Source organism: Globicephala melas, chromosome 11, assembly GCF_963455315.2.
Source record: "Globicephala melas chromosome 11, mGloMel1.2, whole genome shotgun sequence".
NCBI lineage: Eukaryota > Metazoa > Chordata > Mammalia > Artiodactyla > Delphinidae > Globicephala > Globicephala melas.
In genome coordinates this window covers 11,497,266-11,512,394 of record NC_083324.2, presented here as the reverse complement: position 1 = coordinate 11,512,394, position 15,129 = coordinate 11,497,266, and the positions used below count along the sequence as shown (strand labels likewise).

The 15,129-nt window shown below is 50.8% G+C and overlaps 1 protein-coding gene across 7 annotated transcripts in view; it reads left to right on the top strand.

Moving 5' to 3' along the window:
- ITPR1 (inositol 1,4,5-trisphosphate receptor type 1) overlaps positions 1-15,129 on the top strand; it is a 319,423-nt gene that overhangs the window by 231,770 nt on the left and 72,524 nt on the right. The gene's annotated exons all lie outside the window — the stretch shown is intronic.

Here is a 15,129-nt window from a genome sequence, read left to right as displayed (position 1 = left end):
ACCTCCCAGTTCTGATGAGAAGGGAAATCCCATGGTAGGGATGATAGCCACAGCATCCCTTATTGGGGTCACCCTCTGAGCTGCTTATATCCCTATGGGGTCTTCTGTTTAGCGGACAGGCTGCGTTAAAGGCCCTGTGGTTCAGAATTTGCGTGCCTAGTGGGGCCTCGGGCCATCATAGCACCCATGCCCTGTGTGATTAACCCCATCCCTTGAAGAGATTTGTGTTCAAAACCCTTGCATCATGGGTTTGAAAGTCCTCTCGGTTGAAGCCACACGTTCAAAGACTCAGAAAATGCTTACTGAGACCAAGGGCATTGAATTCTGCAGCACCTGTAACATTTCTTGAAAAATGCTTGAGAGAGAAAAGTTCCCATGGTAACAGTTTTTTGAAAGAGTCTTGTGGCATCACTAGGTTAGACAAGATAGCAGAGTAATGAGGGTTCAGCAGCACAGCTTGTAAGCACACGCTCCTTTAAAGCTACTTCCCGGTGAAGATGTCAGAACCAGAGTCTGTCCAGGAGCCCCGGCAGCGCTGGAGACTCTGACCGGGTTGGGATAGATCTCAGGGCCTCCCGTTGGTGTTTCCCTCTGCACTTCTCACCTCTGTTGGCCTCCCGAAGGAGGAGGCCCATTTTTTTTTTTTTTTTTTTTTTGCGGTACACGGGCCTCTCACTGTTGTGGCCTCTCCCGTTGCGGAGCACAGGCTCCGGACACACAGGCTCAGTGGCCACGGCTCACGGGCCCAGCCGCTCCGCAGCATGCGGGACCCTCCCGGACCGGGGCACGAACCCGCGTCCCCTGCACCGGCAGGCGGACTCCCAACGACTGCACCACCAGGGAAACCCTCCACTGGACTCTTACTGTCTTGCCTGTTGAGAAAGAAAAAGACAACTGAATCTTCCTGGAGGTATTTAGAAACCATCAGTTGGCTTTAAATGTATGTATTTTGAGTGCTCTGACCTCCTTTGAAAACCCAAGTCATGTATTTGGTTTCACACGGTTCTCTGCTCTTGGGTGTTAATACAACTCCTGGCATCATCAGAAATGTCCTCCGAGGACGCCACAGGATTCCTTAAAGTTTTATTCTACAGCAAGTAGATTTTTTTTTTTTTTTTATACCTGAGCAGGACTTGATTCTGCGGGTTCCGAGCTTGGGTGATCCTCCTGAGTGTCCTTAATGTGGAAATCTATAGCCTCCTCTTTAAACTTTAAGATGATCCCTAACTGGCTTAAAGTCTTCAACCCGCAGGCTGAAGAAAACGCTGCAGAAAAAAAAACAAGGTCATGCTGCATTTTTTTTGGTAAGCACAGGAATCAACAAAGAGATGTTATATAACTTCTATTTATATCCTCCTTGCTCACTATCTGCAGGCAGACAAGAGTCGCTGAGAAGGGATTTAATGAGCTCTCCGGGTTTGCTCACCTTCCTGAGCTGGTAGGAACCAGCTTGTTCTCAAGTGCGTCAGCAAAGAATCTGGCTGTGGGTGGGCGGCCAGGGTAGGTGGACAGACTTGTTGCCATGGTGTTCTTTAATTCCCCTGTCTCTCAGCCATCTCGCTCCCCCTTCCCTGACTCCTTCTTCTCCCCACCTTTTCTTTTCTTTCTTTTTTTCCCTCCAATCTATCAGCTTGCTTGTTTCTCACGCCTAGCTCAGTATTCTTGGAGTTGTCTCCAGAAACAGAATATTTTCCTTTTCCCCCTAAGAGTGCCCCATCGTGTAGCTCTAAGACACCAGAAGGGTTTCGCCTGAGGTGTCTTTCCTCCCGCCCTCACCTATTTCTTTTCCTAGGATAATTTTCTTTATTACCAGCCCCTTCATTATAGGGACCTGTCCTGGGAGTCTTCAAGCTCATCCGATAGAAGCTTACCCTTTGCTCTCGGGTTGCCCCTGAGCTAGATGGATTCCACTGCCCGTTGGACAGACCATCGCTCTGCCCCAGAGAAGGAGGGCTGTTGGCATTTCCATAATCCTCCTTGTGCTCTTGCCCTGGGTGGGGTGACAGCTCTTATCTCATCTAGCACATTATAAGGTGGAACCACATGAAAACAAAGGAAGGCATTTGTCCCACAGTGATCATTCCTGGAGCTTGGGCAACTTCTGTTACCTGAAGGCTGCAGGTCGGGATTACTCAGCCTGCACTAAAAAAAAGTGGCTGCGGCATCCAGTTCTCAGCAGGGAAGCAGAAGTGCCCTCCTGAGAAGCCCGGTGGCAGCTCCGGGGGTGTCCACCTGCACCCTGGCTGCTCTGATGGCTTTGCCTTGTCGGTCACATTCCCACCAGAGCAGAGACATTTAAAAGACGTGAGTTAGGGAGGTTATAATGAAATGTTCTTCGAAAAGAATAAGTAGTTCCCGTGAGGATAGGCTTAAAAAAAACAAAGCCGAAACCCACCCCTTCCTTGCCCAAGAGTTGTGCAATTCTTAATAGCAGTAGCCTGTTTGAATAATCAAAGGCGAGCTGACTTCCCCTTAGTAACTTCTGTCAGAGCCATCTGCATAAAATATCCCCAGATTCCAGACCAAGAAGGCAACTTTGTTTCCCCCCGTTCTGAGTAACTGGAGGGACTTCCCCTTTGGAACTTTTCCAGTCGAGCTAACTTCATGGTTGAGAATACTTTCTCATTAGAAACTGTCAGCGGCTAGAGTCCTGCCGTGGGGGCCTTAAAGACGTGTCACTCACAAGCCTGGACCCTGCGCACTGAGAACCTAAGTGACATTCACAGCTGGCCTCGGCACCTCTGCCATGACCCTCCTTCTTACTGAGAAATCTATGCCCACGTGCATTTCCTGAGTCCTCTAAGTTCCTCTGTGCAAGTGTCAGAGCCTCTCTTGATGTTTCTCCCAGTTACCTTTGCCTGGGTTTTAAATTTGTCATCAAGATGTCCTAGATGCCAAAGGGGAGAGTCCTGTAAACCATCTGATATCTTCAAGCCACTCGTTTTCCTTTGAAATCAGGACTTAAAAATTTAGATTGCTGTTGGAGGAGGAGGGTGCTTCAGTTGCCCTCACCATACGGTGTTTGAAAAATGTGTTTTCATTAGCCTCCTTGCAACACAAGCCCCGAGCTTGTAGTTATCAAGTCAGGGGTGTGAGCCAGGTTCTGAGATGGAAGGTCTACGAATGATTGTCCTTCCCGCCCCACCTTAATAATGCAAGTGTCAGCCAGGCCAGAGTAGTTAACAGTGAACTAGTTGGATTAGGATCCCCAGCCAGCCTGAGCCCATCGCAGAGACCTGGGCACAACCCTGATAAGCCTCTGAGAGGTGAGAACGCCACATCAGCCTCCTTCAGCTGGCCTTTGGCGTTCGGCGTTTTCCCCGCTTGGCAGGATTTTGAGCTTTCACGGACAGGGATCTTCTGGTTATTGAGTTAAACTTCAGCTGCCGTAGATGCAAAGCTGGACTCGATTTAAGTTTTGCAGGATTGCACGTCCTTCAGGACTATTGTGCATTCATTAAGATAGCAGGTATTGGTGGTGCCCCTGCTGGGTGCCGGGCACTGGATGAGGTGGCCGTGACACAGTCCGGACTGAGATCATAGACGGCCTGCCCTCGAGGAGGTTATAGTCTAGCAGGGGAGATGGATCGTAAGCCAGTTAACAATTAAATAAGGGAGAAGCGTGAAGAGGGAAGAGTGTCATGCAGAGGCCACTTAGGGTGGTCAGAGGAGGCTTCTCCAGGGAGATGCATTTAAGCCCAGACTTAGCAGACGAGAAGAGAACGAGTGGCGTGAAGAGCAGAGGGCAGGAGTGTTCAGACAGACGGGTTGGCAGGAGCTGAAGGAAGCCAGCGTGGTTGGAGCATAGCACTGGGGGGGGGGGGGGGGGGCGGGGCATGAGACCACTGCTCGACCCAGGTACTGAGCTTCTCGTCAGGTGGGAGGCTGAATTAGGTGATCTCCACGGCCCCTGCCAAGCCCTAGTCAGTGCTTCTAAAGGGCACCAAGTTGGCTCGGGCTGTAACCTACTTGGATGCACGTTCCTGATGTCAGAGCCATAATCTATTAAGCAGCACTTACACAGATGAGTGCTGTGTAATTTTATCCGCCATCTCCATCCGTCTGGCCATCTGTACGTTTTACTCTTGGATCCCAAGGATGTTCTCTGCAGCCATATGGGCCCCCTGATGGGCCAGTACCCAGTGAAATGGACCTGCTGGGTTGGGAGGACTGAAAGTCCTGGAGCGTGTCCTTTGGGGTTCAGACCAGGACTGAGACCTGAGAGGTCATCTGATCGAGCAGAGGACAGCGGGTGATCGTGAGCCCTCTGTCAGAAGGCGCTCGCTTTGCTTGATGTTTTGCGTTTGCCAGCCAACGTCCTTGCCCCCGACAGGCCAGGGTATATTTATTTCTTTTTGGATGTTATCCGTCGAGCAGGCGTGTCACAGTGCGGTTTGTTGAGAGTGGGGAAGGAAAAGTATCTGGTACAGAACACCTACCAGGTGCAGGCCCTGTGCTGGGCTTGCACTGTGTTACCTTCTTGATTCCATCCTCCAGGCCTCTTGGGTAGCACTTCCCCTCCTCCTTCCTCCGTTACAGATGAGGAAACCGAGGCTGCAGGTCAATAAATGCCCTGTGCATACCTGCCCAGGTCCTCAGCCACCCCTGTCCACCTGTTTGTACCTTGCTGAGTGTGCAGGGCGTGGAGCCCTTTCTCTGAACCCCTGCTGCTCTCCGTACAAACACAGAGAATGGGTGTGCAAAGGATCCTTCTTGACGTCGACATAAAGCTCAAGTTGGATGCCCCGGGGAACCTTGGTGACTTTAGGGCAGAAAATGTCCGTCAGTGTTGATTGATTGGCCCTCAGGTACCCAGGATAGAAATAAGACCAAAGAGCGAAGGTCTTATCCTCCGACTCCTGTGTCAGTTCTTTCTTGATAACGCGGATGGAACCCCCAAGTGAAGCGGGAAGGGACAGCAGCCGCGTCGCCCCTAGGCTCTGGGCAGGGGAGCCACCTGAGCCCTCCTTTGCTGATGCCCGGGGTGCGTTTCTTGCTGATGGAGTTTTTGCAGCACCTCTTGCATCGTCCCTTTCAGGTCTCATGATACACACTGGAGGCTCACTGAGAAGGCCTCTGTCCCCCTGTCACAGATCCCACAGCAAGGCTGTGGGCAAGCTGACACGAGACCTGAGAGTGTCACCTGAACCACCAGAAGGCACTTTCGTTAGATCATAGAACCAGTCCTGGAGGGCACCCTTGGAGACTAGTGTGCGTCTCCAGCAGCCCCAGACGTTCACTGATACTGATTTTCTTCTTCTCTGGTTGAGTAGATGTCTGTAGACCGAGATTCCAAAACCTCCCTGAGTACTTTAACAAAAATCATCCCTGAGGTCTAACCAAAGGCTCGTCTGCTTCACAGTGCCTTTCTTTTTTATAAACCTCATGTTGGCTTGAAGAGCAACCACAGTACCTCCTTGTACTTAAAGAAATTTCCCAAGGAGGTCCCTGCCGCAATCTCCCGTCACTTCAGGCACATTTGGGGTTGCTTCTGTTTCCCATTTTACTGGTCATCATTGTTTTTCTCTGGAGGCTCTTTGTTTTCCTGCCTTTGGTTGGAAGGGACAGACGGCTGTGCCCGTGCACCCCACAATATATGCTGGCCTTTGGCTTCTGTAAGGAGGTTTGAGAATTGAACCCAGAGAAAATTTGGAGTCCCCTTAACTTCTTGTCCCTGGGTCTTCTAGAATGAAGGCTGAGCTGCCTCCCTGAAACCTGTGTGATTTTAGTCTTAAATGTTGCTAGAGATGTTATTGCTGACAGTTTACCTACACATACAGGGGCTTTGTAAGATAACATCTTCAAAAAAAATTTTTTTAGGAAGTACAGTTTGTTGGTTGAGGTGTCATGGATGAGTATGTGAGAAGCTGTCCGTGTTCTGATCCACACGGGAGAGGGGGGACCAGCCTGCCTACCAGATCGGGGAGACTTTCCTGGCCAGTGCTGTTTCCTGTAGGCCCCGGGGGACAGGTAAGGAGAGGTGTTAAGCTCTCAGGTCTCAGAAGAAAAGTGGTTCTTAGGCAACAGGTGGGACTTTGCTGCTTGCTAAAACCAGAATTAACTCACCTTGAAAAGCATCATGAAGATACAGTGCTTTGGTATTGACCTTGGAGCTCAGGCCCTTCCCTGGAGCCCAGTGCCCAGATTAATTTGGTCTTCGTCGTCCTCCAGCCCCTCTCTCAGGCCTTGGGAATCAGCGATGAGCAGACGGTGGCCTCCGTCCAGCCCTGGCAGGGAAGAGGAGATGAAGCATGCTGTTCATGTCTGAGTTATCAAGAGATGGCTCTACAGTTTGGATGAGGGAGGAACTCTTCAGAAAAATGAAGTTGAAATGTCAGTGCCTTTACAACCCATACTTCGTTCACTTCATCACTTCCTTCTTTTCTGTTTAAAGTTTATATTATTTCTGAACTCATTAAAGCTGGCAACATCCTCAGAGACACTGGTGAGCTGAGACTTGCAGATGTTTACTGGTTGAAACCCATCAAACCTTGCTAAAAAAAATGCCCTGAGAGTGAGTGATCATTTATACCAGGGGAGTGTTTGATTCTTAATGCCCTCTTTACTAATTATTAGATTCTTTTCAAATATCATACTTTTCCTGAAGTCAAGAGTAGTTGAAAATATCGGAAAAACAGTTCATGTTGAAAGGCTTGGGCCTGTCCAGGGGGAGGGTCTGACACCATTCTGCCTTGGGTGTATTACACTTCGAGAAGTGGAAGCAATAACATTTGTCTCTGTGTCTAATGGAATCTGAATGGCGTCTATAACTAGTGGAATTCCAGCTGGATTTTTTTTTTAACTTCCTTCATTGTGACAGTTACTGGGAAAGGCTCTTCAGTGTGTTTTTTGCTGTCAATTTACAGGCTGTCTTGACCTACCAGTACGAGCAGGGCTTGTTTATCTTTGGATGTTTTGGGGACACTAGACTTTGGTCATCACATAACACCCGGCACATTAGTCGATCCACCTATCTTACCCACTAACTGATTTCCTTTGAAAGTGGTATTGATAGATTATACACCCTGCATTTGAGTAGCTTCCCGTAGTAATCAAAGTGCGTTTCACATAGTGTTTCATAACTGCACCCTTGATGGACCCCCTCCATGTGATGCACGCAGGGCAGGTGGTAAGAGTCATGTTTTTCAGATAAGGAACCTAGGGCACAAATCCAGTTAAGCAAGTTGCCCAAGTTCACGTAGCTGGTTATCGAGGAGCAATGGCTAAAATTCAGGTTTCCAGACTTGCAGTTCTCCAGGCTCCTGTGCCTAAAGCATGTGTGTTTTATCACCTGGTTCCTGGTACATGATCTTTGGGTTTTGATTGTTGTCATGGGTTTCTAAGAAAGGGACTCAAGACCTACGGTGGTCATTGAGTGACAGTGGTTCGATGAACAACCTGTAACCCCCAGCCCCGGCAACTAGCAAAAGAGCCTTGTTTGGGAGCCCAGGTTAACAAGAGCATCAGGCCTTGCGGGAAAGTTGGGGCATTCACATGTGTTCCTACCATGGCTGTTCTTTCCTGTGAGAAGAGTCTGTGAGACTCTCTGCTGTGCAGCTGAGGGACCTGGGCTGGCAGGTAGGGAGTGCATTATAAAAAGCCAAAAGGTGTTTGGAGTTTGACACACTCTTGCTTAGATGAGAGGTGTTGGACAAAGCAGGGGCGTTGAGAGCATGGGCTGAGGTGTCACACCAGTGGGGCTTGAGTCCTGGGGCACCACCACCACTTCCTAGCTGTATGACTTGGCAAGTTATTTAACCTCTTTGAGTCTCAGTTTCCTCATCTGTGAAGTGGGGATAGTGGTAGCCCCTACCTCATGGGGTAGTTAGAAGGGTTAAATGAGATACTGCATACAAAGCACTTAGGTAGGTGGCAAGCAAATCAGAAGGCTTCAGTTATTGTTCACTGTAATTTACAGAGCAGGGGTCCCCAGGAAGTGATGGAAGTCTCAGTTAATCACAGGTATAGGAGGAGAGCCCCACAAGCTAAGCCCCACACTTGGGTAGCCATTGCTGTCACTCTGTCACCCGCAGAGCCTCTGAACAAGCTGGACAGGAATGGGTTGGTCTGTTTGGAGACATCCCTTCAAGTCCTGGAGACTCCAGGGCCGAGGCCGAGGTCCCCGTGTGCCGGAGGCAGAGTAAAAAGAGAAAAAGTCAGACTCCAGGGAGGAATTTTCATCTGCTCCTGGAAGCACAAGGATTCAGCACTGTTCAGCAGTCACATTTTTCAAATTCTTGCATTTAGCCTGAGAACTTAATTCATTCTGCAGCAGATAAGTGAGCACGCAGAGTGAATGTCATGGGCTGTGTACCAGGCAGTCAGATAGAAAAGCTCATTCTCTGGAGTCTCTGAAGGCTCAGTGTGAGGGTTTCTAGAAGGTGGACTGCTGCCGGGTGAAATGCTTTCCTTTGGGGAAGGATCAAAGTCTCAGAGCTGTCCCAGGAGCGCTGGGGACTGCTCCCCCCATACCGTCCCCTCTCCCGCCAGACCTGCCCTGGATCACATCCACCTCTGCTTCCTGCTGCTGCCACTTCCTTTATCTGAGATGCTCGTAAAGTTCTCCTCCCGTGTCCCTGCAGGTGCAGGCTGGCTGGCTGGCTCTGGGTTCCGAGGTTCCAAGACTGTCTTTGCCCTCCTTCCCCCAAGTCTCTGAATTCTGGGGAAGATGGCTTTTCAATAAGGTGCTCATTCGCTCACCTTCCCTGTTGTGTGTCCAGCGCATGGCGAAGGCCCGTGGCTCCCATCCTTCTCCCCACACCCCATCCTGCACAGTGTGACCTCTTGCACCTAAAGAAAGGAGTCCCCCCACCCCATCCTGCACACTTCCGGCCTGTCGTTTAGAGGAGCTGCCAGTTGTCTGCTGGTCCCTAACTTCGGGCCGCCTCTGGTTTCAGGAGCCGGGTGGACCTGTCATAAATCACGCTCTGTTCCTTTGCAAGGACTTGGCTGGGCACAGAGGGTGGCTGCCAGGCTAATTAAGGGATATCTTGTTATTTTCAAGAGTGATCTGAAAGGGTGGTCTCCTTATTATTTTAAACTAAGACCTCAGTTCTTAAGTCCCCATACAGCTCACGCAGCCCGAGGAGGGCAAACTGTGTCCGCTTGGCAGTTAGCCGAGAGCAGGAATGAAATCCGAGCTGCTTGCTGTGTCAGCCAGCCACCACCGGGCCTGGGCAAAGGGACTGGCTCGAGTAGGCAGGAGACGTGGGCTCTGTGTGGCCTTGAGATGTCTGTTTCCCCCTCTGGGCCTCAGTTTCCTCCTCTGAAATGTGTAGGGCTGGACGCTCCCAGACAACGTCCTGTGGAGCCTGGCGTTGCAAGGAGGAGCTGCAGTGATGTGAGGGGCGTGCTCCCTGCTGTGTTTCAGGCTGAGCAGTTCTGCCTGTATCTCTCTCGTATCCGGGTCCTTACGGAAGGTGGTGTTAGGGGACGGAGGAGAAGCAGGGTTTCCCTGCTGGGGAAAACATCTGGAAGTGTCTGGAATAGAGTGCTTCCAGCTTTAACATTCTGGGATCCGTCTTTTCTGTTTTGTGGGGATTGTTTTTAAGCCTGGCTTACCGTGGCCATACCTGGGTCCTCTCCCACCTCTGTCCCCCAGAGCTTCCATGGAGGTAGCCGCTGCAGGTGGTCACTTTCTTATCTGGCCCGACCCCGGCTTCCTTCCCTGAGGCCACTCCAAACATGGACCTGTTGTCCGTGATGTTGGCATTGACGCTGTGTCTGCCCCCAAACCCACCCTCGTTTTTTCGGAGTTGCCTGCCGATCACTGGGGCTGGTGTTCCGTGTGATCACTAAGAAGGCAGGCGGTGCACAGGGCCTTGAGTGCAGAGGCAGGGAGCGGGCGTGGCTCTGCCACACGTCAGCTGACCTCTCCTGACCCCAGCTCTCCTGTCCATAACGTGATGGATTTATGAATGGTGATATCTGTCTTGACAATCTCCTAAAACGCTGATGAGACAGCTTATGTGAAGAGGGCTTTGGAATCACATGCGATTTGGAGATAAGCAGAGGGTGAAGAACGATGGGCCGTGAGGGCGGCAGACGCAGGTCCCTCTGCAGGGGGAGGTGGCCTCTGAGGGTGGCCCCTTGTCTGGACAGCCTTGACAAAGTTCTCTAGCCTTCGGGTAACAAAGCAGTTTTTTCCCCCTTCTCTTCCTTTTTATTGTGATGTGATTTACATACAATAATATGTAGAGATTTTAAGTGTACACTCTGATCAGATTTGACAAATGTTTATACGTATCGTATTTGTTTTCATTGGCTGCTGTAACGAATTACGAAAATCTTAGTGGCTTGAGACAGCCAGACTTTTTATCTTACAAGTTCGACATGAGTCTTAACTAGACTAAAATCAAGGTGTCAGCGGGGCTGCATTCCTTTCCGGAGGCTCCGGGACAGAATCCGTTTCCCACCTTTCCCACTTTCTAGAGGCCCCTTGGCTATAGCCCCTTCCTCATGTTCAAAGCCAGCAACGCCGAGTGGAGTCCTTCTCACACCATATCACTCTACCCTCCTCTTCCGCTTTTAAGAACGCTTGTGATGACACTAGCCCCTGAATAATCCAGCATAATTTCCCTATTTTAAGGTTAGCAACCTTAATTCCATCTGCAACCTTATTCCCCTTTGCCATGTAAGGTGACATATTCCCAAGTCCCAGGGATTAGGGTCTGGACATCTTTTCAGGGATGGGGGCGTATTATTCTCTCTACCACACCTGTGTGAATTCCACCCCAATCAAGACATTTTCTTCACTCCAGAAAGTTCTCTTGGTTCCCTTTTAGTCACTTCCCATTCACCCGCCCCCCGTTTTGCTTCCTCTTACCTGGGACCAATGTTGCCTGCTCTAGACCAGGTTTATTTGGAAGGCGGTGCTCGAACCTGCTGGGTGGCGTGGAGTGAAAAGTTTGGAGAAGTGAAACAGTCTCTCCATGGCTCTTGGCTCTAGGTTTTGGGGGTGGAGGTTGGGGTGTGATTCCTGAAATACGCCCATGGAGGGAGGTAGACCAGTGCCCATGAAGAGCCTGAGGTGGGTCAGGGCCGAGTCCCCTCCTGCTCTGGTCTGAGGTCCCACCCGCTTCTGGGGAAACAGTCCTGAGGAGGGCGCCCCCTTCCCGCCCGCAGGTCCTCCGAGCACATTGTGACGGAAGCAGGTGGAATGAACAGGTCTGTGAGCCATGTTCAGGGCCTGGTCTCACCGAGTCCAGATGACACCAGGCACCAGGGAGGGGCAGCGAGGGTCTCCAGGAGCCCCTGGCCCCGGCCTGCTACACGGCCCCTATGCCTTCCCCCGGCACAGCCCCTGATTGGGGACCGGGGGTCCTTAGTTCCTGCACATGCCTCCGTTTTCACTTCTCCTCCCGTACGAGGTACCAGTGCTTCCCCTCTGGAGCCCAGCTGTCTTCCTTCTAGGGCGTCTGCTGAGCTTCTCAGTTGGGGCCCCTGCAGCCCCGCTGTCACCCCTCCTCGCTGCTCTGCCACTTCCCAGGCCCGTGCCTCTCACAGCGTCCTGGGAAGACGCAGTGTGTCACAGTGTGGGCTTCTCGGGCATGCTCCACACCTGATGCACATTATCTGAAAGACCCAAAAGGGTCTCCTGATCTCAAAAAGGAGTAATAGTAACCACTGCTTCATCAGGGGCTGTGTGTGAGGTGAGACGCATGCAGGTTCACCCCAGGTTCCCGGGACCTCGTCAGGTCAGCTGTTGGGAGTGTTACTGTGATTATCTCGGGTCTTCATAGCCACCCGTGAAGGGTCCACCCTGTTGCCCATTTTGCAGATGAGAAGATTGGGGTTTCAGAGGCGTCGTCCCTTTCTGAGGTGACCCCAGCTAGTGAGCGGTGGAGCTGAAGACCGGTCTTTCTGACAGTTCTCGCCACTTAGCTGCTTGGGTGATGCCTTTGCTGTGGGGTTTTCACATGATACTAATGTCATGGTGGTGTGAAACCAACACACTTAGTGGGCACTGTGCTAAGCACCTGATGCACCCTGGCAGCCCTTCCACATGGGTTCAGAGAGGTTGAGTAATTTGCCCACGGTCACAGAGCCAGTGGTTGAGGGACCCCAGCCTTGAACCCGGGAGGTCCAACTGGAAAGCCTGCCCCACTAACCCCTCCGTGAAGAGATGTTTCCTTGCTTTGAAGCACTGGTGGTATCTCTCCTCTTGCTTCTTACTAAGAGGTGTGATGGAGTTGGCCTCTCATTTCAGCGGGGTGGCCAGGTGCCTCGGAGCCGAGCCCAAGACTCCCGGAATCACCTCTCCCATCCTCCAGCCCCCATCCTTGCTTGATGTCGCTTTTCTGTGCTTACTCATGTCACCGTACCCCGCTGTCCACTCTGTCGTTTTATTGACCACGTTCTGTTTATAAAGCAGGTTCAAATCCTTGAGGGATGGGGACTGTTACAAACAGTGCAAAACGAATACACTGGCCATCGCAGAAACGTATGTAGAAGCCTGTAATCCTCAGTGCCTTGCCTTTCCCTCGTTTTATAAGAGGTGTCCTCGCCCTGACCCTGTCAGGTGACGTAGGCTGGGTTAACCAGCTAGACCTGAAGCAGTGCATTTGTAGCAGGTGATGGGTGTGTACTCTTGCGCTCTTCCCGATGACACATGGCAGGCTTTGGCTCTTTATTTATTTACTTATTAAAGTGCACTTGTTTTCTTGAATGACCGGAGTGTCCAAGGATGCTTTTTCAGTTGCCTCCATGCCATGAGAAGACTTAAGGGGCAGCAACTGAAGTTCATTGCCCCGAGCAGCCGCCTCCTTGTGCAGTCCCCTCCTGACCCCGTGTGGGTGAGATGCTGTGTGACGCCTCTTGGTGGAAAATGGAATCACTGTATTTGGGTGGCTCTAGGTTGAGGTCTTCGTCCCCCGCACACCTCCTCTTGTTTGTCTGCGGAAGCGCTGGCCCTCAAAGAAGTGAACAGTTGGAACTTGGTTTCTCACATTAGAGGATATGAAAAATAAGAATCTACAGTGTGGTGGGAATTTATTTCTCCCGTGGCCGGATCTGATGGGGGGGGTGTAGCAAGTCAAGAGGAACCGTGAAGTGTCGAGTTGTATTCATTCTTTCATCAAATCATTACAGAGCGCCTTGTATGTGCTGGGCCTCTTCTGGGTGTTCTGACGACAGCTGTGAGCCATGTGGGCGAGGCTCCTGCCCTCTTAGAGCTTACACTCTGCCCAAGACAGACAGTTAAGTAGGTGAACAGTAAATACAGGTGTCGTTTCAGGGGCCAGTTGCTATGAAGAATAAAATAGAGCGTGTGAGGATAAACAGCTGGCGTGGCTGCTGTTAGTAGGATGGTCAGGGGTGGTTCTCTGGAGGAGGTGATGTTAATGCTGTGACTGACAGATGAGGGGACCCAGCCATGGGAAGAGGCAGGAGGAACCGGGCAGTGGCGCTGAGTGTCTGCTGCTGTTTGCCAGCACTCTGTGGACTCAGTGGTTAAAAGGCTACTTTAGTGAAAGTCATTAGCGTGACTATTGAATGACTGTGTCTTTTTCCTACCAAGCCGCCAGTTTCATGGGGCACAGGCCTCGTTTTGCTGAGCATTGTTTCTCCTATAATGGGCGTAATCCCTGACTCATGGCAGGCGCACAGTAAATAGTGGATGGGCGGATGGACAAACGGAATGCCGGTTGAATGGATGGACGAACTAGAAGCCTAAAAGAAAACAGAGGGAAGCAAAGGGCAGTGGAGCACACTGAAGGCTCGAGCTTGGTTCCCAGAGTGGGAGTGTTGGAGGACTCAGTGACACACAGGATGGAGGCAGGCAGTGACTTGTAAACTGGCATTTGGGAGTGGCTGGAAGAGAAAAGACAGAACCAGAGAGCACAAGTAGGAAGGCTGGATCCTGTGCTGTATGTAAGAAACAGCCAGAGCTAAAGAAGAACAGGGAGAGGGAAAAGAAAGGGCACGATCAAGAAGAGCTTGGTGGGCAGATGAGGCAGACATTTGTCAGGGCAGCATATGGGCTAGTGGCTAGAAGAAGGGTCACAGTGACTGAAGTTGCGTGTTGGCAGATGGAAACATGGCGGCTCTCGGGGCGGGGGCAGGCGCTGAATCCAGCACTGGGTGTGGGGGGGTGAGAGATGGAGCAGTTAAGGGGCTTCATGAGGCTGGCAAGATGTTGCTTTTCTCTGGGATTGCAAGCCTAGGGTCACCTTCTGTAGGGAAGTACCGTCTTTCCAAATGGGGGAGGATATGAAATTGGCAGAAAGCGCCCACTGCGAGAAGCAAATATATGGTTTGGAGCTTTGTTTTATTCCTCTGGAAACTGACCGTGTTGTATTTTTATGTAAAGAATTCACAACAGCGTGGTATCTGCAAAGGGGTGAAAAGAGAGTGCTCACAAATGAAGTTGAGATACCATATTGTGTTTTTATATCAACAATGTATACTATTGCTTGCAGTGGGTCCAAGAAACAAATGTGTATTCAAGAGGCGAGCTACCTGTTCACTGTTAGCTTTTTCATCTAACCACCCTTTACCTGCCCTTCAAAACCTGATTCGAAAATCACTTTTTTCCCGACGATTTTGGGATCACTCCAGCCCGATGTCATCCTTGCCACCTCTGAGCTTCTATGATATAATCGTCTGTGTAGCTTCTGGAGCACGTTTTACACACTGAAGCCCTCCTCATGGGCGTGTCATGCTTCTGGTGTGGAGCCCTGTAGGGGCAGGTAGCACGTCTTACTCATCTGTATATATCCACAAGGCTTTGCAAAGAGGGGGGCTCGTAGAAGTCCTTAAACACATGACTGGCCCTGCAACAATCGCCAAAAATACATTCTGTTTCCATTGTTCGTGGAGTTGATGTATATGTGTGCAGGGGGTTGTGCTTCGTTGGCTGAAATCTGCCCACCACCCCTTAGCATGCTTCCCAAGCCTATATGACTGATTCAGACAAGGACTGGCGGTTTGCTTTAAAGGCTCTGTGTAGAAAACCTCAGGCTGGGGAAGCCAGAAGATGACAGGGCATTGAACGGTGTTTAACCCTGGTCCAAAGTTAGACCGTTTTTGAGGTTTTGTGTCTGGCTCTGATCTCCACGAGGTTTTGGTGTCCTGAGTGGGATTCAGTAACTGGTGTGTCCCAGTGTTGAAAAAGCTGTGGGTTTTCCTTGG